Source organism: Lissotriton vulgaris, chromosome 8, assembly GCF_964263255.1.
Source record: "Lissotriton vulgaris chromosome 8, aLisVul1.2, whole genome shotgun sequence".
In the NCBI taxonomy this organism is placed as follows: domain Eukaryota; kingdom Metazoa; phylum Chordata; class Amphibia; order Caudata; family Salamandridae; genus Lissotriton; species Lissotriton vulgaris.
This window is the reverse complement of record NC_141696.1, coordinates 1,545,710,377-1,545,726,347: the sequence shown is the minus strand read 5'-3', so window position 1 is coordinate 1,545,726,347 and position 15,971 is coordinate 1,545,710,377. Positions and strand designations below refer to the sequence as shown.

The following is a 15,971-nucleotide window of genomic DNA, read 5'->3' as shown; positions in this document are numbered from 1 at the left end:
CATCCCCTCAAAACCCAGTACAGTAATACAGTACACTTACCTGCACAGGGTATCCTACCGCCCTATCGAGTGTGGAGGATGGGCTGCAGCAGTAACCCGGCTTGTACCTAATACAAGACCCGCGCTACATTTTACCATGTGATCTGAGACTGTCTATGTATAACTTGGCCAGAATCACACACACGCTAAGTAACCTTGAACCTAAAGTTGCCGTTCTGGGCATAAGGAAGGCTAGTCCTTTTTCATTTTGCAATTATTGCATGCAGGGCTGGGATTCCTGATAGCCAAGCATGATATTGCGCGCCATTAATCACAGACAGAAGCTCCCTCCGCCTGTGAATGGCAGAGGGGCATGGACTAATGTGTGCCCAAAGATCAGGCAGTTTATAGTACAACGCTGCAAAAAGAACTATAAGATCATCTGGGGTGCATGGACTGCTCATCATGGTTTGACGTAATTATACGTGAATACCTGTGGTTCTCCTGTACACTTTTTTCTTTAATATATCAAGTCGATTCATTAGGGATGTAATTGCTAGACACTCCCCTTTGCCTCAGTTTGTTGACTTACATTTTTGTAATGTATTGCTATAAAAATAATAAAAAGTGATATAAAAACTTTAAACAAGAGTTTCGCTGTAGGTAATATTACATCTGATAGACACGTCTAGCCACAGGTTCTTTACCTTTGAACTTCCAGGCGTCAGGCTGGATCCAGAAGATTTTTGATAGCAGTACCCCTGTGCCTTGATAGGTGCGTCGGTCGACTCCACGTGACTCCGTAGGTGTCGGGGTTGGTGTGACGTCCGCGTCGACTATATAAGCGCCACCCCGGTGCGCTGACATCAGTTCTTTTCTCTGCGCGCCAGCCAGCGCAGATCCATCGAAGAGAGCTACCCGAGTCACTTTTTGACAAACTTGTTAGACTTTGTCAACTCTTTTTGTTATGCTAGGTATCTCGAGTAAGAAAGCCTCCGGGTTTAAGCCGTGTGGTGCCTGTCACAGCGCAATGTCAGTCACGGACTCCCATTTAGCGTGTCTCTGGTGCTTGGAACTGGACCACAACACAGTTGTGCTCCAATTACCGGACCATGGCGACGAAGTCTTTGAGGGAGCGGTCCCTAAAGCTGATTTCAGCTCGGCATTGGCGCTATGGAGGTCACCACCTTGATCTCGCTTCCAGTCTCTGTTGAGAGAATGGTCCGAGCACCGCTCTAGGGGTTAAAAGTCTTCTTCAAAGTCCTCGCAATCAGGTAAGAAGCATCACAGACTTCACCCCGTCCATCACAGGAGACTGAGGAGCCTCGACATTTGCAACTCCTCCACGTTTCCCTCCCTTTTCCGTGCTGAGAGCGACCCCCGCCCATCTAAAGGAATTTTCTGATGCCATGGGCGCCATATTTGGCTGGCCTGATCCTCCTAGCGAGCTTTGGGGCCTTAAGGTTCAACTGAAGGAGGCCCTGTGGATTCTGTCCCTTTAGCTCCGGCCACAGCCCCTCTTGGATCTCCCCTATCATCATTTTGACGACACGCCGTTCAACCTGTCCTTTTCTGAAGGGTTAGGCATGGAGGATGAAGATTGGGAAGGCAGCAGGGTCCCTTAGAAATCCTGCAACCCAATTATGACCTGGACTGGTATGAGGACCTGGGTCATGCCAGCGGTTTGGACACCTCTCCAAATTCTAGCATGCTGTCTCCCCCTAACCGGGCTACGGATGAGGGAGCTTCATTTGCAATGATGGCGCAGCTTCCTATAATGCAGTCAAGACTAATGTCCTGACGGAGGTCCTGCAGCCTGGTGTCTCTTCCTCTGGACCCTTGATACCTTTAAACGAGGCCTTAACAGATGTTCTACTGGACACCTGACTCAAGCCCAGCACAGGCGCTCCTGTTACTAGAACCATTCTCCACAGACCTGCACAGGCCAACTCAGCTTTCCTCTCTACTCACTGCACCCCACAAACCTTAGTGATCCAAGCATCCACTTCTCATGGCGCATTCCCTTCCTCACCCCCGGACAGGGAATTCAAAAGGCTGGACAGTTTTGTTAAGAAAATCTTTTCTTCCAACAGTTTAACATTGCCTCTTGGGCTGTTACTCTCATTCTCTATGGGATACAATCTGTTGCGCAAGTGCTTCCCAGAGTCTCTGAGGAGGACAAGCTCTCCTCTCCCAAGAATGCGGCTAAGTTTGCCATATGATGTGGCTTAGATACCACAACCTTGCTAGGAAAAGGAATTTCCTCGATGGTGGCCGCTAGGCGTCACACCTGGCTGAGGATGCCTGGCTTTTCGGGGGATGTCCACGCTAACCTTATGGACATACCCGTTGATGGCTCTCGTACCTTTGGAGACAAGGCGGACGCAGCGCTTGAGCATTTTAAGAACTCGTGGGCTACGACCAAGTCCCTAGGCCTTTCCACATCATCCAGGCCTGTGTCTGCTTTTTGCCTCTTTCGTGGCTATGGAAGGGGCTTCAACCACCCCAACCCTATTCCAGCAAGAGGACCCCGCAAGTCCAGCAACCGCTGTAGGGCCGCGGACGCGGTACGCCCAACCCCGAGGAATGGGTAGCCAACAGTCAGGTCAAGCAACAACACCCCCCCCCCCCCTCCACCGCAAAACCTCTTAGTCCAATCCTCTGGATCATGGATGTACAGTTGCTGGCAGGATACGCTCTCTCCTCCACCACTGGGGAGATCTCACCTTAGAAGGGTGGGTGCAGCAAATAGTCCGAAGGGACTACTCCCTCCCCTTCAAGGATACTCCTTCCTCCATGCCTTCAACTTACGATCAGTTAATGAAGGATCACCTTGCCTTACTCTGCAATGATTTCAAGACTCTCTTGGCCAAGGGAGTAATATAGAGGGTCCCCGAACCAGAGATAGGCTGTGGTTGCTATTCCCTCTTTTTCTGGTTCGGAAGAAGCACAAAGGCCTTAGTCCTACCCTAGACCTCAAGGCCCTCAAATACTTCCTCAAAAAAGAAGAACTTTCAGTTTGGCGTGCTCCCCTTCAGCGTCACCAGTGCCCCTCGGGTGTTCACCAAGGTGATGACGGTGGTCACAGCCTATCTGCGGAAATCAGGAGTTCCAGTCTTCCCCTATCTCGATGACAGATTTTTGAAGGCGGGCTTGTCCAAACAGGGCATTTACCTGGTGGTTCAACATCTGGCCAGTTTTCTGAACGCCTTAGCAGATGAACTAAGCTGCATGTGCCTCGTGGCTCACGAGTGATGGTTCCATCCGGAGCCAGTGCAAGTTCTCTTTCTACAGTGGGGAGAGCCTTGGTTAGATCTGTTCGCCTCTGAAGAGAATGCGCAATGTCACCAGTTTTCACGTTGAAGTTACCAAAGCGACTCTCGCTCTGTGACGCCTGTTTTTTTTTGCAAGTGGAGCACAGGCCTCTTATACGCCTTTCCACCGATACCACTCCTACCAAGAGTGCTCAAGAAGATTAGGCGCAACCGGGCCCAAGTCATCCTTATGGTTCCGGACTGGGCACGGAGAGTCTGGTATCCCAAGCTTCTACAGATTAGCATTGATCTTTTGGTTAGGCGGCTTCTTCAGGAGGATCTTCTATCGCAGCAGCAATGAACGGTCCTCCACCCGAACTGGTACACTCCACCTCCTTGCGTGGAGATTGAGCAGCGGCAGTTGATAGCTTTTGACCTTCCTGCTGAAGTCTATGAGGTTATTCTGGCAGCCAGGCATCCCTCCACGAAGTTGGTTTACACCGGCTGATGACAAAGGTTTTGTAACTACTATACAGAACAGTCTATTGACCCTTTCCCTTGTCTGCTTCCCTGTCAGATGTCCTTCTGTTTATTGTCTCATTTGCCCAGCAGGGCTCTGCTCTTAGCACTCTGAAGGTTTACCTTTCGGCAGGGTCTCCTTTTCTTCGGCTGCCGGATCAGCCATCTATGTTCATATCTCCTCTTGCTTAGAGATTTTTGAAGGGGCTAACCCATATGTTCACCCCTTCACCTTTTATTATGCCCCAATTGACCTTAATTTTGTCCTTACTTTTTTGATAGGTGACCCATTTGAACATCTGCTCAATTGTCCCCTACCACTGCTCAGTATTAAAACAGCCTTTTTAGTGGCAATTACTTCTGCCAGGAAGGTGAGTGAACTACAAGCACTGTCATCTCAGCCTACTTTCCAGACAAAGTAGTGTTCAGCACTAGGGCATCTTTTCTGCCAAAGGTGGTAACACATTTCCATCTAGCCCAATCTGTTTCTCTGGCCACTTTCTATGCGCCTCCGCATCCATCCAAGGAAGAAGAGCGTCTTCACTGTCTGGACCCAAAAAGAGCGTTATTGTTCTCTCTTCATTCTTCAAAAGAGTTCTGGGTGGACAACCAACTGTTCATAGGGTACGTGAGGGTAAAGAAGGGCAGAACATTTCAGAACAGGACTATTTCATGCTTTGCATAAAAATATGCTCGCCTTGGGGAAGAGACAACCTCCCGAAGGCCTTGGAGCCCCATTCTACCTGGGAGAAAGCAACCACCAAGGCTCTCCAGTGTAGTGTTCCAGTTTCTGACATTTACCAAACAACCATGTGGGCGTCTCTGCACACGTTTGATAGACACTACTGCCTGGATTCTCAGTTCCGCAGGGAACATGTCTCAATCAGATTGACAAGTTACTTACCTTCAGTAAAGCCTTATCTGGTAGAGACATGATCTAGCAGCAGATTCCTTACCGACTCACCCAGTCTCCCCGCACTGTGGATTTGTTTAGTGTTAGGGTTGTTTCTCCTTCAGGGCCCTAGTTGTTTTTAGCACACCATGGTCAGTCACTTCATGGCTCCGTGCTTCTGGCGTGGAAAGTCATGAAAAGTACTGATGTTAGCGTGCCGGTATGCTGCCTATATAGATGACGTGGACGTCATGATGACGACAAACCCAATGCCCACAACGTCACGTAGAGTCGACCGGCGACAACTTTTGTCACACAGGGGTACTGCTATCAAAAATCTTCCGTATCCAGCCTTCTGCCTTGGATTTCAAAGGTAAGGAATCTGCGGCTAGATCATGTCTCAACCAGATAAGGCATTGCAGAAGGCAAGAATCTTGTCCAACAAGGGGATGTGAATTGTAAGAGAATATGAAGGTTAAGAATGTTGGGTAGTCTGTTTAAGTATTTTAAGAAAAGCGTATACATCAATTGCAGTCCATGTCTGACTGAAAATGACTTAAGTCAGGAGCTTTTGAACAAGACAGGCTCCATTTTCTTCCAAATCCCAGTAGGTTTAGGACAGGAACAGTAATTTTACTTGCGAAGGATGATAGATCACTTCAAATGTAACAGTAAAATGATGTGACTAGAGAGCAGGAAGGCCCTTTAAAATGTGCACAGGGTAGTCTGTACTGAAAAAGCGATCCAGAAAATAACCTTAATGTGAGGGTTGTTGAGATTGACGTTTAAGTCTGTATAGTGTGGAGTAGAAGATATCAGACAGACGTGATGGGTTTTCAAGCCCCAAATTAAAGCTCTGAAGCGCATTTTTGATGTCTTTATTGATGACTAATTTGCAGAGGAAGGCTTGTAAATAATGTAGCTTGGAAATAGCAACGTTTAGTTGCCGGTATAGTCCATGGAGCTTGGAAATTACAATGTTTAATTTGCGATATGGCAGAATTTGTTGCACAGAGTTATGGTTCCAGTATAATGGACTTGCCGTTCATTCCTGAAGTAGAGAGTCTGGGTAGGAGGAGGGTAGAATTTAAAGTTCAGAACGGTGGATAATGGCGACCATGCCTCCCATGTGATCTATTGGTTATTTTGATATTACAATTTTCAGGTATGTGGATAGTGTGTTGGTGTTCCATTTTGTGAAAATATGATGCTGAACAGATGGTGGGGAAAGTAAATGGGACAAAGTTATCTGAGAATGAGAGTGGAAAAACAGCGCTTGCCAATGAATGTAGTTGCTCAGAGGTAAGTAAGAAAAGCCAGCTTAACTTATAGTAAAGTGGCAGCATTTCAGGCGGTGATTAGGGGCATACAAGGACAGACAGGCTTGCCTATGGCACACCTGAGGCACTCCCTTGCAGCTTATAGCCTTATGTGTTGAGAGATTTCTGCACATGCTTAGTACATTATTCAGCTCTCTTTAATTACGTTTCTGGGATATTAGAGGAATTGAAGGGAAGTGAGTCACTACTAGTTGTATCATGAGCAGCATGTCATTTTTGAGTGTAAAGTGGAACACCTTCAAAAAACTACTTCTATTTCACCAACACCAAGGAAGGAATATAATTAGGGTTCCCACAGAAGGTTGCAGTATATGATAAAAGCTTCTGTAGAGGCAACGACTAAGGCTATGCTTATTTTTTTTTTAAATGTGTACATTGTTGCTGGATTTGTTTGTTAGACTTGAATTTGTGTTAATCTGTTTACAGCTTTGTTATAGCATTCAATAAAATACTAATTTCAGTTGAAACTATAAAAGCAAAATTATAGCATTCATTTAACCAATACCATTTGAATTCAGTTTCTGTGCCACTGAGTCATAAGATCTTCAGGTTAGGAGTAATTGCCGTTGACACAGTGATTACATCACAGATATCTTGGTTTCTGTGTAATTCAGTTATGTGCGCATCTGATCACAGGCTTGTGGCCTGATTTAGAGTTTGGTGAAGAACTGTATTTAGTCACAAACGTGACAAAGTATGCTTATCCCCAAAACTAACTGTCTTCCCACCCTAAATAGAATCAGGAGAGTTGACAACTTTCTGTGAACATAGCCCCCGTTGGCCCTGTCCTGGAAAGCCTCTCCAGGCAGCACAACGGAGAAGGGGCCTTCTGAAGAAGGGCATAGCACCACCCATTTTATTTAGGGCAGAGGTCTTCAATCTGTGGGGCGCGACCCCCAGGGGGGTCGTGGAGTCCTGGGAAGGGGGTCGCAGATTCTGCCAGAGTGCAGTTTCTGGCGTGGGCTGATTGAGGGTGCTCACGGCTAACATCAATATTTACAACAAGGGGTGGTGAGGGACAGAGTCTCTGAATTAAACAGAAAGCTCTCACCCAGTCAAGAGATCAGGGCTAGATCCAACACCGTTTTTTAGCTCACTGCACCATCCCAGTTTCAGAACCTGGCTGTATGCAAATTAGTCTGTTCCTGTCCCAGTGCATGATGGGAACAGGGCAAACCAAACTACAAAAGCCAATTCTTACACTGGGAAGGAAACAAGCTCCCGGGGACCGGTTTCTGGCATTACAGCCGTCTTCGGCCCGGTTTGCTTGAATCCTGATGGTGCAATGAGCAAGGGTCTCACATCTGAGAATACCCTTCCACGCTTAGGGTGGACAAAAATATTTACAACAAGGGGTGGTGAGGGACAGAGTCTCTGAATTAAACAGAAAGCTCTCACCCAGTCAAGAGATCAGGGCTAGATCCAACACCGTTTTTTAGCTCACTGCACCATCCCAGTTTCAGAACCTGGCTGTATGCAAATTAGTCTGTTCCTGTCCCAGTGCATGATGGGAACAGGGCAAACCAAACTACAAAAGCCAATTCTTACACTGGGAAGGAAACAAGCTCCTGGGGACCGGTTTCTGGCATTACAGCCGTCTTCGGCCCGGTTTGCTTGAATCCTGATGGTGCAATGAGCAAGGGTCTCACATCTGAGAATACCCTTCCACGCTTAGGGTGGACAAAAATATTTACAACAAGGGGTGGTGAGGGACAGAGTCTCTGATTTGCATATAGCCAGGTTCTGAGCTGGGATGGGGCAGTGAGATAAATAACGGTGATGGATCAAGCCCTGATCTTTGGACTGGGTAAGAGTGGTCTGTTTAACTCAGACACTCTGTTCATCACCACCCCCTTTTCTAAATCGTTTTTGGCCACTATAGGTGTGGCAGGGTATACTCAGACATGAGTCCCTTTCTCACTGCTCCATCAGGATTCAAGCAAGCCGGGCCGAAGAAGGCTGAAATGCCAGAAACCGGTCCCCGGTAGCTTCGCTCCTTTCTGGTGAAGAATTGGCTTGGTAGTTTAGTCTGCCCTGTTCCCATGATGCACTGGGCCAGGGACAGACTGATTTGCATATAGCCAGGTTCTGAGCTGGGATGGGGCAGTGAGATAAATAACGGTGATGGATCAAGCCCTGATCTTTGGACTGGGTAAGAGTGGTCTGTTTAACTCAGACACTCTGTTCATCACCACCCCCTTTTCTAAATCGTTTTTGGCCACTATAGGTGTGGCAGGGTATACTCAGACATGAGTCCCTTTCTCACTGCTCCATCAGGATTCAAGCAAGCCGGGCCGAAGAAGGCTGAAATGCCAGAAACCGGTCCCCGGTAGCTTCGCTCCTTTCTGGTGAAGAATTGGCTTGGTAGTTTAGTCTGCCCTGTTCCCATGATGCACTGGGCCAGGGACAGACTGATTTGCATATAGCCAGGTTCTGAGCTGGGATGGGGCAGTGAGATAAATAACGGTGATGGATCAAGCCCTGATCTTTGGACTGGGTAAGAGTGGTCTGTTTAACTCAGACACTCTGTTCATCACCACCCCCTTTTCTAAATCGTTTTTGGCCACTATAGGTGTGGCAGGGTATACTCAGACATGAGTCCCTTTCTCACTGCTCCATCAGGATTCAAGCAAGCCGGGCCGAAGAAGGCTGAAATGCCAGAAACCGGTCCCCGGTAGCTTCACTCCTTTCTGGTGAAGAATTGGCTTGGTAGTTTAGTCTGCCCTGTTCCCATGATGCACTGGGCCAGGGACAGACTGATTTGCATATAGCCAGGTTCTGAGCTGGGATGGGGCAGTGAGATAAATAACGGTGATGGATCAAGCCCTGATCTTTGGACTGGGTAAGAGTGGTCTGTTTAACTCAGACACTCTGTTCATCACCACCCCCTTTTCTAAATCGTTTTTGGCCACTATAGGTGTGGCAGGGTATACTCAGACATGAGTCCCTTTCTCACTGCTCCATCAGGATTCAAGCAAGCCGGGCCGAAGAAGGCTGAAATGCCAGAAACCGGTCCCCGGTAGCTTCGCTCCTTTCTGGTGAAGAATTGGCTTGGTAGTTTAGTCTGCCCTGTTCCCATGATGCACTGGGCCAGGGACAGACTGATTTGCATATAGCCAGGTTCTGAGCTGGGATGGGGCAGTGAGATAAATAACGGTGATGGATCAAGCCCTGATCTTTGGACTGGGTAAGAGTGGTCTGTTTAACTCAGACACTCTGTTCATCACCACCCCCCTTTTCTAAATCGTTTACGGCTAACATCAAAGCCTCATTAACAAGTAACGGTCTTTTGAAGACCTGTGAAGTACTCTGGTGTGCCTTTGTGTGTGGCCCTGAAGCTGTTTCAGCCGGGCTCACATACACGAGCTGGGGGGGGGATGGGGGAGGAGGCTCTAGCCCTTTGAGGTCAATGGACTTAGCTCCGGGTTTTATTTTTATTTGTAATGTTTTATATAGCGCTAGTTTAACCCGTAGGTATCAGAGCGCTTTACAAACACACAGTAAACAGCAGAAGGACATTACAATCACTGGTTCAAGTCCCACGAGCCCTCATACCTGGCGCCTGTGTAGGAGAAATGTGGCTGAGAGTCTGTTCTTCAAGGTAAGATGTTTATACAGCCTGTCTGCCCCCCCCCCCCCCAAGCAGGGAGGCACAGAGATGCCCGCCCATGAGAGAGGAAGAAGGAAGAAGACGCAGAGAGATACTGACCCCCACCCCCCCTCCATGAGAGAGGCACAGAAAAGGTGGGTGGATGAATGATAGGTGGATGGATGGATGAAAGGATGGATGGATGGATGAAGGATGGATGGATGGATGGATGGATGGATGGATGGATGGATGGATGGAAGGATGAATGGGTGGGTGGATGGATGGATGGATGGATGGAAGGAAGGATGAAGGATGAAGGATGGATGGATGGATGGATGTAAGAATGAAAGGATGTATGTATGTGTGAAAAGGTGGGTGGATGAATGATGAGTGGATGGATGTAAAGATGAAAGGGTGGATGGATGGATGAAGGATGGATGGATGTGTGAAAAGGTAGTGGATGGAGGATGGATAGATGGATGGATGTAAGAATAAAAGGATGTATGTATGTGTGAAAAGGTGGGTGGATGAAGGATGAGTGGCTAGATGTAAAGATGAAAGGGTGGATGGATGGATGGATGAAGGATGGATGGATGTGTGAAAAGGTAGTGGATGGAGGATGGATGGATAAAAGGTTGCATGGATGAATGATGGATGGATGGATGGATGGATATGTGAAAATGTGGGTGGATGAATGATGGGTGGATGGATGAAAGGGTGGCTGGATGAAGAATGGATGTATGGATCGAAGGATGAAAGGGTAGATGGATGAAGGATGGATGTATGGTGGATAAAAGGTTGCATGTATGAATGATGGATGGATTTGTGAAAAGGTGGGTGGATGAATGATGGGTGAATGGATGGATGAAAGGGTGGATGGATGAAGGATGGATGGAAGGATGGATGGATGAAAGTGTGGACGGATGTATGGATGGATAAAAAGTTGCATGAATGAATGATGGATGCATGGATGGATGTGTGAAAAGGTGGGGGATGAATGATGGGTGGATGGATGGATGAAAGGGTGGGTGGATGAAGAATGGATGTATGGATGAAAGAGTGGATGGATATATGGATGGAATAATGAAAGAGTGGATGGATGAAGGATGGATGTATGGATGGAAAGATGAAAGGGTGGATGGATGAATGATGGATGGATGTGTGAAAAGGTGGGAGGATGAATGATGGGTGGATGGATGGACGGGTGGTTAGGTAAAGGATGGATGTATGGATGGAAGGATGAAAGGATGGATGGATGGAGGATGGAAGGATGAAAGGGTGGATGGATGAAGGATTGATGGATGTGTGGAAGTGTGGATGGATGAATGATGGATGTGATCAGGTCTAACAGGCGCATTTATGTTTGTCGATAGTTGTTGATGATGAGGAGTACCAGTTTCTAGAATATTTTGTCGGAAGGGGGTCCTTACGCCTAAAAAGGTTTTACAAGGGGGTCTCGGCATCAAAAAGTTTGAAGACCTCTGATTTAGGGTAAGCAATGCGATGTGATGTATTTTTGTCTGTCTGTTACCTGACAGTATAACCTAGAGATGAATAGACAAAAAAACACATAATGACACCCACACCGAGGTAGAAAAAATCTCCCCGCATATTACAGTGAATAGTATTTTGTTTTCAATTACATATTCCGACTTTTTTAAAAATGAAAACTTAATTCAATTTTGGCGAATGAAAAATCCGAACCAACAGCGGCTGTCCACCAAACGTTCAGTACCTTGACTGTAACTGTGTGGCCGGCAGTGATCTCCAAGTTTGGCAGATTGTAGTTCGACTGCCAAACACTAGATCAGGCCCTTAGTTTCTGTGTTAATTAAAGCTCTGATCAATGAATTAGAAGGTATCTTTATTTTTGGCATATCCACGCTCAGCAATTTAGCCCCTTCGGTGCTCATGACGAGCTGAGCTCGTCATGAGCACACCCAAGATCATTATGGCCCAGCACAGGAGAGAAATATCATGCGCAGCCAAGGTGTTAGATCACATATCATTGTTTGAGTTTTATGTTGTGCTTTTGGGACATTCGATCTGTCACAAAAATATACATGGAAACATCAAGGAGTTGTTGTGTTCGTATTCTCTAACCTGAACTCTTCGTTCCTCTTCAGCCTTCCAATTGCAAATCCCCGAAAAGTGTGTGTGCCTTTTCAGTCACCGTTGCCAAACTGTGGAATTCTCTTCCTTTATATCTCTGATCGATGCCCGATAATCTAGTTTGTACAAAGCTTCTAAAAACTTGGCAATTTCTTCAATAAAACCTTAACCTCTGGCCGCAGCGTTCTCTTCTTTAGCACTAAAAAACTGTAGTTGGTATTGCTGTACTCCTCAAATAACTGGAGATAAATACATGTCTTAGAAACTTTCTTATTTATCTCAATACATTCTGTGGATATCACCATTTAATAATAATGTCATGATGTCCATGTCAATTCATACCGTAATTATTGGATTAGACATCTAGGTTTTTATTTTAATTCATTTTGTCAGCACTCGGCATTACCAATTTTACCTATATTTCTTATTATGTGTTTGGTAATTGGATTGCATATATCTCAGTGTCCATTATAATTTGGGGTCTGGATGGGTTGATAATAGGGGCAAGGAGGATTGACTGGATTGGGTACACCTGTAAAAACTTGGGGGGAGACTGTATTATCATCAATTTTCAAGACCCCAGGATGGCTGGTTGGATAACAAGGCAGGGTTGGGGTACAAGTAGCGGTGGAATTGGCATTGTGGATCTTTCTTTTTTCTACCCAAGGCAAACATGCCTAATAAAAGGTGGTCCCATGAATCTAAATAGTTTCACTAATCCCCCGATGGTAAGGATTGCACCCCCATCCTCCACCCTTCAGCAATGGCAACCTCAAAACATTGGCTTAAATTATAACAATTTGGAAGGTACTCAATGTTTGAGTTGGGGATATTGACCAAAGCTTAACACTAGGGGAGGCCTTTCATACTGGAGGCCATGTTGGAACCCTGAAACCCCGGCATTGAGTACTGATGTTGTGTTGAAGGTAACAAAAGATGATGAAAAGGCTGCATCTGAGGAGGAAAATACCGGGGATTTAATGCAAAACACGGGTGGTGAGGTGTTAACGGAACAAAATATTGTGGGTAATGATCACAACCTGGGAGGAGAGGATGGTAGTCAATTGAATCCCATAGGATTGCCCATTGTTAATATAATAGGTAGTGACAGACCTGCTCTAGGAAGTTTTGTATCTTGGAATATTGCAGGATTGGGGAGTAAGTTGATGTTACAATTATGGACCGACTTCATTAATGGGTTTGAACTGTGTTTTTTTCAGGAGACATGGGCCTGTGATCCTATTTACCTCCAAGGCTACCTAAATTTTTCGATTCCGGCAAGTCGAGGTCCTAGGGGTAGACCCAAGGGAGGCCTCACAGTCTGGATTAGGCAGAGTTCTGAATTTACTGTGAAAATGTGGGACCTGGGTTGTAGAGATATTCTAATGCTGCAAATTTCCTCAGTAAAGTGGGGTGTGATAGATTTATATAATGTCTATGCCAGAGGCTGCAATAATGGGAGTTCCCCCACTTTAGAGGCTCTATCTAATTTTCTGCAATCAAAGTCCCTTGGGAATAGAATAGTAATAGCTGGGGATTTAAATAGGACCTTTGAACCTCTAGACAGTACTGAAAACCCATTGGGGCAGGAAGAGGACAATCTATGGGGTGTTCCCTACCTGAATCTTGCCCCTGTCAAACGTTGGACAAAGGATATTCTTTTTTTAAATGCTACGTGTTTAGAATATGGGACGCGAGCCCTCATGGAAGAACAAAGGGAGATAAGGAAGGTGTGTGTACATATGATAATGGTCATAACAGAAGTAGGATAGACTACGTTATTTGCAGTCTTAATCTTTGGCAGGGGGTTTGTGACATGGAAGTCAAGGGCAGGATAGAAAGTGATCACAGCCCTCTTTGCGTGACCCACACCTGGTGGAAGCACACACAGCCTAATCTACATGCAAGTGATGGGTTGCTCCCAGACATGGCGAATAACATGCGTAGATTGAAATGGCCCTCTGTGTTGGCGAATGCAGCCTCCATGGATTTTATTGGGTCTGAAGTGGACAAAGCAATTGTTTCCATGGAATTAGCTAGCCCCACACCCCCAGGATCTAGGGCAATTACTGAAATTCACAATAATCTTTTCGCCATCTTAAAGCCGCACTTTATGAGAGCATGTAAGGGTAATCGCACAGTATCCACCAAACCAGCTGGGTGGTTTAACCAACAGTGCAGGGCAGCCAGATTAACACTGGGTAACGCTATCAGAAGCAGGGACAGGGTAGCAATTAAAGCTGCTAGGAAGCAATGTAACGCTAGCATTTCCTTGGCCAAAAAAGAATGGGATGAGAAGTATTGGGAGGAATTAAAGGAGGCCTCTGGAGCAAAGGATTCCAGGCTCTTCTGGAAGATAGTGAAGTGGGGCAGAGGTGGTACCCCAAAAAAACCGGACAATAATGTCGCTGAATCCGACTGGGTGAACTATTTTAGGCCCCAATATGCCCAGACAAAAGAGTGGGGTGGTGGGGATGCAATCTCGGCTGTATTTCCCAAAGATAATTTGTTTTCTGCCAAGGAAGTTGAACTTGTAATTAGCTCCGTTCAAGGGGGCAGGGCCCCCGGATTAGATGGGATACCCTCGGACGTTTTTAAAAATGATAAAAATAGGTGGGGCAGATATGTGCTCCTAATAGGGAACGCAATTGCAAAAGGTGCGCTAGTCCCAGAACAGTGGAAGGGAGCCATTATTATACCCATCCACAAAAAAGGAGATCAATCCCTTCCAGCTAATTACAGGCCCATAAGTTTGATTGCCACCATCCAAAAAGTAATTGGGAAGATGGTGGTAAACAAACTTATGGACTGGGTGGACGAAAATAATTCTCTTTCCCCCTTTCAGGCAGGCTTCCGGAGGCTACCAGTACCATCGACCAGGTGTTCCGCTTTACTATGTTACGGTGGGGGACGGTACTCCTTGGTGGGGGCAGCCTGTATGTCGCTTTTGTCGACCTGCGGGCTGCCTTCGACCTACTCCCAAGGGGAAAGCTCTGGGCAGTGCTAAGTAAGATAGGCATTCCAGCAGAATTGCTCACTTTAATTATGAGGTTGCACGAATGCAATTTTGCCAAAGTACAATGGGGCACAAATGGTCAATCCTCAATCGACTTTCCTGTGGAGCGTGGGGTGCGTCAAGGTTGTGCAATGGCACCCTTGCTCTTCACATTATATATCAATGTGATAGTCGGCAGGATGCAGGACGCTAGTGTGGATGCGCCTTCGTTGGCGGGCATCAGGGTTCCGATCCTGATGTTCGCTGACAACACTTTAATAATGTCCAAGACCCCAGCCGGTTTGCAACGGGCCCTGAATATTTTTGATGACTTTTACCAGGAGCATGGCCTGGAAGTAAACATAGGCAAGACCAAGCTGATGGCTTTCTCCCTAGGATGTAAACCTCGCCCTAGGATATATATGAACAATATTGGGCTTGAGGTCGTAAAGGAGTTTACTTACCTGGGGGTACAAATCGCAAGTAATTATGGTTGGTCCCACCACATAGAAAAGGCGGTCTTGAAACATCAGCAAATATCGGGGGCCTTTACGGGTGGAGCACAATAGATCTAAAACAAAACCCATAAAACCTGTTCTCGCTGTATATGATGCTAAGGCAATAGGATCGGCCTTATATGGGGCGGAGCTGTTTGGTTTTTGCAAATTATCTTCCCTACAGATAGCTGAGAACAGGTTTCTTAGGGGAATCACGGGACTGCCCCAGAGTACCCCATTAATCCCTCTTAGCCTCGACCTGGGAAGAAGATCGGTAACCGACCGAGCCAGACTGCGTCCCATCCTATTTTGGAGACGACTTTGGTCCACCCCTGAAATTAGGCATTATGCGGAAGGTTTCCTGGCAATAATCAAAATTGATACCTTCCATAAAATATCATGGCTGAAAAACTTAAGGGTATTGCTAGGTGAATTAGGTCTTTCCAACCTTTGGGACAATCCATCGGGGGAAGTATTCCCAAGTAAAAATACACTTAAAGCATTATATTGGGAATAGATAGACGTGAGGCTTTGGAGAGGGGTCAAATCGGGCTCAATGGGAGGTTGTTTTCTGGAAAGTAAAATGTGTCCTGTACTAGAAAAGTACTGGGACAGTATAACTGTTCCTATGGACAGAAAGTTGTTCTTCCAATTAAGATCTGGTTCCCTCCCGTTGAGACACTTAACAGGCAGATGGAAGAGTTTGAATACCCAGTGCTGCCCAGCGTGCGGCGCAACTAACGAAAGTGTGGGACACTTCCTATTTGCTTGTAAGGCTTATGCCTCCCCAAGAA

The 15,971-nt window shown here is 46.4% G+C and overlaps 1 protein-coding gene across 1 annotated transcript in view; it reads left to right on the top strand.

Moving 5' to 3' along the window:
• LOC147700331 (uncharacterized) overlaps positions 1-15,971 on the top strand; it is a 69,672-nt gene that overhangs the window by 50,791 nt on the left and 2,910 nt on the right. The gene's annotated exons all lie outside the window — the stretch shown is intronic.